The following is a 9,125-nucleotide window of genomic DNA, read 5'->3' on the forward strand; positions in this document are numbered from 1 at the left end:
TGACTGTAGGTTCAAACCAAGAGTACTAGATTTGGAGAAGCTGTGTTCTCTACCCAAGGATCTTCAACTGCAAATGGACGTTCAACAGTTATGCGCACATCTGAATGTGTTTTGATGTGAAATAGTGTTGTTGTTGCTGTTTTTGTCATTACTAGTACTTGATTGCTTGTTTTGCAACAATGTTAGAAATGCTGATGTTGTTTTTCTTTTGCCATTATTTGGACATGTTCTACAAGCATGTTTTGGTTAGGTTCTACTAAAATGGCCTTTGTTTGGGTGACCATGCAGACACATGCTAAGATGTAATCTGATGTGCAAAATGCTTTTAACTTAATATAATTTTCTTTCATATATATTTGCTTACAACTATGGCAGATAAAACAGATTTTTGTTACCTTTTGGTTCTGAAATAGAGTACATATACATAATGCAAGCAATCAGAAATGTAATGGCTAGTGTTTTTCTCCATGATAAAGATCGAGCAGCTTTGACCATCATGTATTGTTGCTGTAGCTGTTAGTTTTCAACTCGTAAGACACAGACTTCTGTTTCTAAGGCTTCATATCTGCTTTTCAATTTTTCATGCTTATTTGCCAATTTTTCATGCTCCCTTTGCAAGTACATTAGCTTCTCCTTTTGCTCCACCAGTCTAGATTGCAGCACTGCATTTACTTCTTTTGTTTTGTTACAAACTTCAGGATCTACCCATGAAAAGTGCCCACACGCGTGTCAATTCTAAATAAAAAAAAAATTAGTTGTTTAAACGTTTTCTAACTTATTCAGGTATAAAGCAAAATTAAAGACAGTGTTAACAAATTATTAATGAAAAATTCTTACATTGTAATTTGAGCAGCCGTAAAATCTTCTTTCCGGATTTTCAAGTGTCCAAGAGGTGCATAATGGTGTCTCTTTACCGCATCCACACATTTTTTGGGGTGATCTTTCAACATTAATTGAAGCACTTTGTGACATTTTATGATGCTTTTGGTTGACAGAGAGAAATTTTAGGAACTTTGGAATCTGTTAAAATGTATGACAAAAATTGACTGCAAAATACCACCTTTTATAGAACCCAACCAACGGCTAAAACCAACCAATGGCTCTTTGAGGGAAAAAGTAGGCTAAAAGCATCGGACACCATTGAGGGGCATTTTTGTCAGCCAAAACCAACGGCCTTTTTGTATGGCAATTTCGAAATCTTGAAGTTTTTAACGGTGCAATTGCTGACGGAGGGGGTAAACTGACGAAAAACAAACGTTGGGGGGTAAAGTGAGAAATGACCTATACTTAAAGGGGATAAAGTGCGATTAACCCTTATTTAAAACCAAATTATTTCCTAATAATCAACCATATCCTACTCTGATACCACTTGTTAGGTGGTTGTTTACATTAACTTTTGGTGAAAACCATCACCTATTAAACCAAAATCCTATGGCGATTATTAAGAAATAAATTAATAGTAAAATTCCGGAAGCGTATCTAGATTCATGTTGACAAACTAGTACTTAAATCTTTAGAGATTTTGGGACGGTCTTCTAAATCAACACGTCTCTGGTATCTTTTCTGACCATGAGATATCAAGAAAAGGCTATTTTGTGGTATTAGAAAATATGATAATAAGATATGTGTGATTTGGGGACCAATACCTTTTTATAGATAATATTTCTGCTCTATTTTGGATTTCTATTTCAACTCATCATAGAAATAGAAATTATCTTTAAATTTCTACACATTAAAGACCTACATCTTATTGGATACATTAAAATCCAAACCATAATTGATCACTTTAATTAAATTTAATCTTATTTGACAGTCTGCAACAGATAATTATTCACATATAAGTCCAACTTTGAATTAAGGATCTAACAATTAAGTCTTGGATATATATGATCAATGCTAAGGTGTGGTATTAGTGCATATAATGGCTTCCCACGTCAGGGACACCGAAGACTGTAGTGATCCACTCATAATCCTGGCCCGCAAGCAAGCTCTAGCTTCATTGGGAGGAATTTGGAAGCCCTTTTGATCTTTCAAAATCTGAAGCACTCCTTTAATTATACGTGCATGAAAAGGGCAAGACAGGAGAGCGCGTGTGCATGCATGAGAATGACCTTTCATCAGCAGCAGCAGCTGTGGGATATTCGAATTGGAAGATCACTGGAGTCACCAGAGTCATGAGTGAGAGGTTTCAAGCCAGCAAAATCTAGCAGTTTTTTCTATTCTTCCCTTCTCTCTTCCCTTTTCCAGTTTTTCAGGGACCGCCACTTTCAACATGTTCCTTCACTTTCCTCAATCATTCCCACATGCTCCCTAGATTCTAAAGTGCAAGCAGCAAAACTTACGAGCCTGGCTAGATTCTCTTTTTAGATAACCTAATAGCTAGCTACTAGTACTTAGCCAAGCTAACCTATTTTCACTTTCACCTCTCTTAGTGGGCTCTCACATTTTCGCACGCTGAATAGGGAAAACGAACATAGGAGAAATCATGTGTATTGACTATTGACTATATTTACAAATAATACAAGAAGGGTTATCCGGTTTTGTGTTACATCATAAATTATTTGTAAAGTATTAGCTTGTAGAACTGGGATTTGTGAGAATTAAGTGCTTCTTGTAGGTGAGTGAGAACCCTATTTTGCGTTGTGATGATCAAATAAAGAATTACTTAACCCGGATATGTAGAAAGGTTCTACAGCTGTGAGCTATTCTTTGGCTTCTGCAAGGGTCGCCATTTTGAAGATATCCACAATTTTGCTTTGATCTTTATTCTTTTTCCTTCCTGGGAGACAACCAAAGCGCAGCTTGGGAGAAGCAAACTTTACTGAATTTATTAGATTTTCTCCCAATTAGTACAAAGATAATTGGTAGATTCTATGGCTCTCTCCATTTTGGTGGATTCTGTGGCTTTCTCCATCTCCACGTTAGCCGGAACAATTTAAACCCTAAGTTCCTTCTTTTGTTCCTTTTTTTTTTATTTGAGTAACACCCTTATGCACCTTGCAGTACGTACATAAGCTCTTGACTTTGCTATGTGGATGAATTGGTAGGGAGCAACCAAAATTCTGAAGGACTCCATGGAGAATATTCTGTAGGTTGATTAATTATCACTAAGGCAACTATTGATTACTTGATGAAATTGCATTGTTACAACTTTTGTTCGACGAAAGAATCCTAGCACAACCGCTAATATAACATATATATTTATATATATATATATTTATAAATATAATTTTCATAAGATCTTCTTGACCATTTATCCAAAACTTGCTAAGCATCCTTGGACTTCGGCTCGAGAGCAACATCGAGCTCAACCTGCAGCTATGAATGGCCTTTTCAATTGGAGCGTTGCTTCATCTGCTTGTCAATGGGATCGAGGGTACTTCTAACAAGAGATATATCGAAGAGTTAGTACTGGACTAGTAAAAAATCAAAGTTTATTAGTACCTTATAGCAACCATTAAGGCAGAGAATGTGACAGAAACTCATCTTGGCAAGCAGGTAGTTTACTTGCATTTTGATTCCATCTTCCATTTTTTCTTTTTTCTTTTAATTTTATCTATCTATTGTTGCAATATTTAGTAATTAGCAGGTTTTTTTTTTTTTCAAAACTTTACTTCTGTATAATCATGTCAAATACGACTGACTATCCATGATTGCTACTGTAGGTTTTCTTTTTCTTAATCGAAACTGGTGTTAGCATCCTAGTGGCTTGAAGATGGAAAAGTAGGCTCTTCCTCAAACAAATGAACACTTGGAGCAGCCATCAACACCTCAAGCATATCAAGCCAACTAAAAGCAACTGAGACTGCGAAGTGCCTTACCCCTTTTCAAAAAGAGAAAGGGACGAAATCTAGGTGCCATTTGGAAGATATAGTTCCTAAGTCTTTTGAGTTTGGACAATTCCCAAAATTGGATAATGCCTCAATTCTCAGAGTCTTCAGTGCATTCAAGTTGTCAGCAACGAATCTCGATAAAAATATATACCCCATTTTCACTGGAACACTTGGTGATGGATACTGTGAATTTGAACAATGCTACAAAGTTTGAGGATACTTAGCGGTCGAGAGATAAAATGCACTTTCTTGAGCTTTATATCATGCAACCATTGTGAGATGAAATGGTATCGTACAAAGCTACAAAACCTTATCGATAAGGTATTGTTGGGTCAATTTCTGGCATCCATTTTAGTTTAGTGACTAGAGGCGCATAAATCAGTGACTCAGTGCCTCGTGGTCTACTGAAATATCAAAACCTTACCTTAGAGCTTCTGAAAATCATCAAAACTATATATATCAATATTCCATAGAGATCAAGGGAACTTCACCGTTATTCTTATGATGGAACCCTTTTTATTATCTTCCTATTTCTGCTTAATAATATGAGAGCCTTGTGCAGATCGAGATCTTCCCTGTCAACCCTATATATAAAAGGTCTTGCTATCTAATACTCACAAATTATAAAAACTTCAAATAAAAATTTATCAGGGATTTTCTAAAGGAGATAGTGAAATATTCTCTAATTTCTTGCTACGTGCAGGAAACTAAATGGACATAAATATCATTAATCTGCAACCGTTGGTGTGTGTACGCCTTTTTATATGCAGTAGTTGGACATAGTAAGCTTGGTTATTGAATACAAGTTTTTACACCTCATATCAAATTTAAAGCATAGTATTCTATTATTTTCAATTGGTCAACTAAAAAATGGTTACTTAAACCATTGGAATGATACTAAAGTAATTTTCTAGGCATGCAAGGCACTAAATTTGCATAATCCCAATCCTGATCAGTGATCTCTACCTATAAAGCATGATTGCAGCTATTAACCACCCTTTTTAGCTGTGCACATGGCTTAAACACTAAGCAAACTCACAAGCTTTGAACTTTTAGCTTGAAGCTGAGAATCAATGGGTGCATTAATTAGCTTTGACTAGCTTCTTTGAACAAAGCATTATTGTTGTTGAATGCGATAAAACTATTTGAAACATCATTTTCAGAGAGATGAAGAAACGAAGACTTTTCCTTGTATTAACCAATCATCTTATAGGGTGAAGAGGCAAATGCAGCAAAAAATCCTAACCACAACAAAGATATTGAACATGGTTAGACCTAATTATCAGTCCAATGAAAGCTTCGCTTGTAGTAATTAAGTATGAACTGGTGGAAAGTTTCTTTTTAAAAGTTTGACCATCAGTTGTCACCGATCTTTCCATTTCTGGCTTTAATTTAAATTGGATGATCGGATTTCCTTCTTATAATCTAGTTGCAAAGTGCCCGCTTTATAGGTGGGCATCTACTTGTTCTTCTTATCCTTAGATGCTGTATTTTATCTATGCCAAGCACACACCTTTAAAAAGTCCATGAATATTTTTTGAGTAAATCTTTCCTACTACACTGAAAATGTATACATTATCATTGTTGGATTCATGACATGTGTGCAACAATTGAATTTCAAATTCAAATTTTTCATAGTTATCATTCATCCAATACTGATAGTGTGTACACTGTCAATGTAGGAAAGATTAATCCATATTTTTTTCTTTTTTTTTTTGATTTTTTTTTTTTTGCTTTAAAAGCACTTATTTTCGTTGATAAATCAGACATTATCTAAAGAGATGTAGAGAAGCTAGATAGGACATAGGAGCAAATGGTCCAATTTCACAAACTTAACAAAAAGTGGATTTTTGTAGAGGAAAAAAAAAACCTTACCCGAGAGGAGAAAAACATTTAACCAATGGAAATATGCGGTGAGCGTGGATCGAACACGCGACCTTCAGATCTTCAGTCTGACGCTCTCCCAACTGAGCTATCCCCGCTAGCGTGTAATCGCCATTTCAATATTTTTCCAAACCAGTACCTAATCAAATACTGAACGTCCTATCTCTTCGGTCCTTCTGGGCTTTCCTACCCCGAGAAAACTTAATTTGACGACTCATGGGCTGGATCACGTGCTGGGGATGTTAGCTTATATTATGTGACTAGGCGAATTCTAGCTGATACTAGGGGTGGCAATTCGGGTCCAAATCAGGTTGGCGGGTCGGGTTCGGGTCAACCCGTCAGAAAATCTGTTGACCCAAACCCGAAAATTTCAGGTTGACGGGTTGGCGAGTCGACCCGAAATGACCCGAAACTTAATTTTAATTTATTAATTTATCACTGTAATTTCTAATAAAATCAATTTCTCACAAAACTAATTACATAATCATGTAATAAAAATTTAAATAAATAATTCCAAACCAAATCTAAAATAAATTAAACACCGTAAAAGTGTTTTATCCCAAACAAAATATAAAATAAATTAAAACAATATAAAAGTAAAAAATAATATAATATATTATTTGTCCAAATATAATAATTTCAACTTCACACAAATTAAATAAATTCATTTAGGATTAAGTAATTAATGCCTTTGAAAAAAAGAATAACTTAGTTTAGTTAGATAAAATTATTTTTATGTTTATTAAATTATTTTTAATTCGTAAACGGGTCATATCAGGTCACCACGGGTTGACCCGAATTCCCGAAACCTCAACCCAAACCCATTAATTTCGTGTTAGGTTCGTGTCGTGTTTTCAGGTCGTGTCGAAAATTGCCACCCCTAGCTGATACTACATAAAAATCAAATGTTGTGATAAAATTTGGAAAATGTTATTTGCACTTTATTTTTTATTATTTATACTCCCACCATTTATTTTATCATATAATCTAATATATGAAAACTATATGTTCAAAATGATAGTGGAAGAATAATTAACCAAAAATGAGTGCAAATAGTATTTGCCTAAAATTTTTGTCAAATAAGCCGAATAACTAATAGCCACGGTCACCCATCTCAACTGTAGCACAATTAGCCCATTATCTTTTTTTTTTCCTAACCATTTCACCTCTCGTTACACCCTTCTTATCCCTAACTAGAGTTGCAAACGAATCAACCCGCTCACGAGCGGCTCGAGTCAAAGCTCGACTTGAGTTCGAGTTGGCCAAATCGAACTCGAATTCGAATTCGAACTCAAGTTTAAAAATATTAAACTCATTAGCTCTCGAGTCGACTCGCGAGATCGAGTATATATATATTTTTTATTTTTTATTTTAATAGTAAAATTACATATATATCTCTAATATTTTATTATTTATTAAGAAATTATATTATTTTATTTATTTTAAAAAATAAAATATTTATTTTTTACTTTTTCGAACTCGAGCTCGAGCTCGAATTTGAGTTTGATGAAACTAAATCAAAACTCAGCTCGATTAGAGCAAAACTCGACTCGATTCAATTTGTTTGCAACTCTACCCCCAACTATCAAGTATAAGATTTGAACCCTGAACCTTATAGCGGAGAAGACTCAAAAAACCATCTTCTGACCCATTATCTAATAAGCAACAAAAAGGTAATTACTGGAGAAGGGTAAAAGTGGAAGGAAGATTTGGTGTGGCCCATGGTCATCTCATAGCCCATCATCCACTCAGCTTAGCCCGTCTTCAAATTCTGGATTCAATCTGAGATCAGCCCCACTAAGAAAAGTTGTGTTTTGTGTTGGGTTCTATTACCCATGGACAAAGAAGAATATCAGGATGATGGATAAATCTTTCAACCTTTAACCCATTTGCTTTGACATTGAACCACTCCTTGTCTTTTGCTCTTAGTTTCAAAAATGCCATTTGCCCAATGAAATTGTGAAGGTTGTTTCAACATTCAAGCTCCACACCAATTTCTCAATGCTCAGGTCTACTTTGATCCTACAACTAATCAAACCCTAATTTCAAGTTTAGTGCATCAGTGGTTGCAATGTTGTGATTTATGCAAAATTATTCCTGTATAAATGTTGTGTGGCTGGTCTCAAAAATTTGCTAATTGTAAAAATAGAATTTTTGATCTCATCCTGTTGAAGCACTTAATGAATTGCCATGTGAGCAATCCATTGAGGTTAAAATTTCTCAAGTTGAAGCCATTTGATAGTCAGCTGTGGTCTAATTAATTGCATTTTGGTTAAACCATCCATTTATTAGTTTCATGATTAGGAAAATATTATTTTAACTCAAAGTTTTATACATTTGGAGATAAACAAGCATCCTCTAATTAAAAGAAAAATGTCTATTGCAATTATTTTATTACGATATCAACATTTGATCTTTATTAGAAAAATCCTTCATAATTTACCAAATGTTGTTGGAATTCCAAAAAAAAATCATGGCAAATTCATCAGTGTTTTGTGGTCATTATATTCAAATGTGGGAAGAGATTATCAAAGTGTTATCTTGAAATATTTTTCATTTTCTAACCTTTGAAAGGAAAAGAGAAATAATAAAGAACCAAACAACAAGACACATACAAAGATTAATAAATATACAAGGCTTAAAAAAAATCATTCATTAGTCAACCCAAGGAAACAAACACACATCTTACATAAATCCATTTCCGGAATACAGTTAATATGCAAATAGGGTGTCACAAATCTCTGTGAATACCTCAATAATAACCATATGGTAATAAGGTGAATTCAAAGACAAAAAACACTCCAACAACTTCTCAAGATCTTTAACTCCAAAAATTTGCTTCTCAATAATCATCTCCAACATTGATGTCCTGAAGTCATTATATGGATCACTTGTACTCTTCTCGACTGCATAGGCATCTTCAACTCCATCCTCAACAACAGCATTTAAAAGCTGGCCATCCTTATCAGACTTTATTTGCCCTTTCTTTCTCCTATGTTTCTTGCTGGTTTTCCGGCGAGACTTGGTGGATTTCCGGCAATGATGACTTCCAGAACCATCATAGTAGAGTTCAGCTGAAGCCTCAGAAACTTGGCAACCCTTGAGAATTTCATTATCTATGACGAAATCATCATCATCAGTCTCCCATCTGTGCCATGTCTTGTCAGTCTTGGAGTCCCTTCTTGTAGACTTTCCATGTTTTTGGGCTGTTTTGAGGCCGCTTTTGGTCGTTTTCTGGCTGCATGGGCTGAGAGCTGCATTTAGCGAATATGCTGAGAGTGCTGATGAGCAACGACCTGATTCAGTTCTCATCTTACTATCAAATCTTTTGGAGTGAATTTTTGCTGATTTAAGGCGAAAAGATTCAGAAGAAGTGCATGATGATATGCTGAAAAAAGTATCAGATTT

General features: G+C 34.9%; 1 non-coding gene across 1 annotated transcript; it reads right to left on the reverse strand.

Moving 5' to 3' along the window:
• Window positions 1-5,742: 5,742 nt before the first annotated feature.
• Window positions 5,743-5,815, reverse strand: TRNAF-GAA (transfer RNA phenylalanine (anticodon GAA)). The gene has a single exon. It is a non-coding gene; the product is annotated as a tRNA-Phe (tRNA).
• Window positions 5,816-9,125: the final 3,310 nt, after the last annotated feature.

The sequence above is a fragment of the Coffea arabica genome, chromosome 8e (genome assembly GCF_036785885.1).
Source record: "Coffea arabica cultivar ET-39 chromosome 8e, Coffea Arabica ET-39 HiFi, whole genome shotgun sequence".
Taxonomy (NCBI): Eukaryota; Viridiplantae; Streptophyta; class Magnoliopsida; order Gentianales; family Rubiaceae; genus Coffea; species Coffea arabica.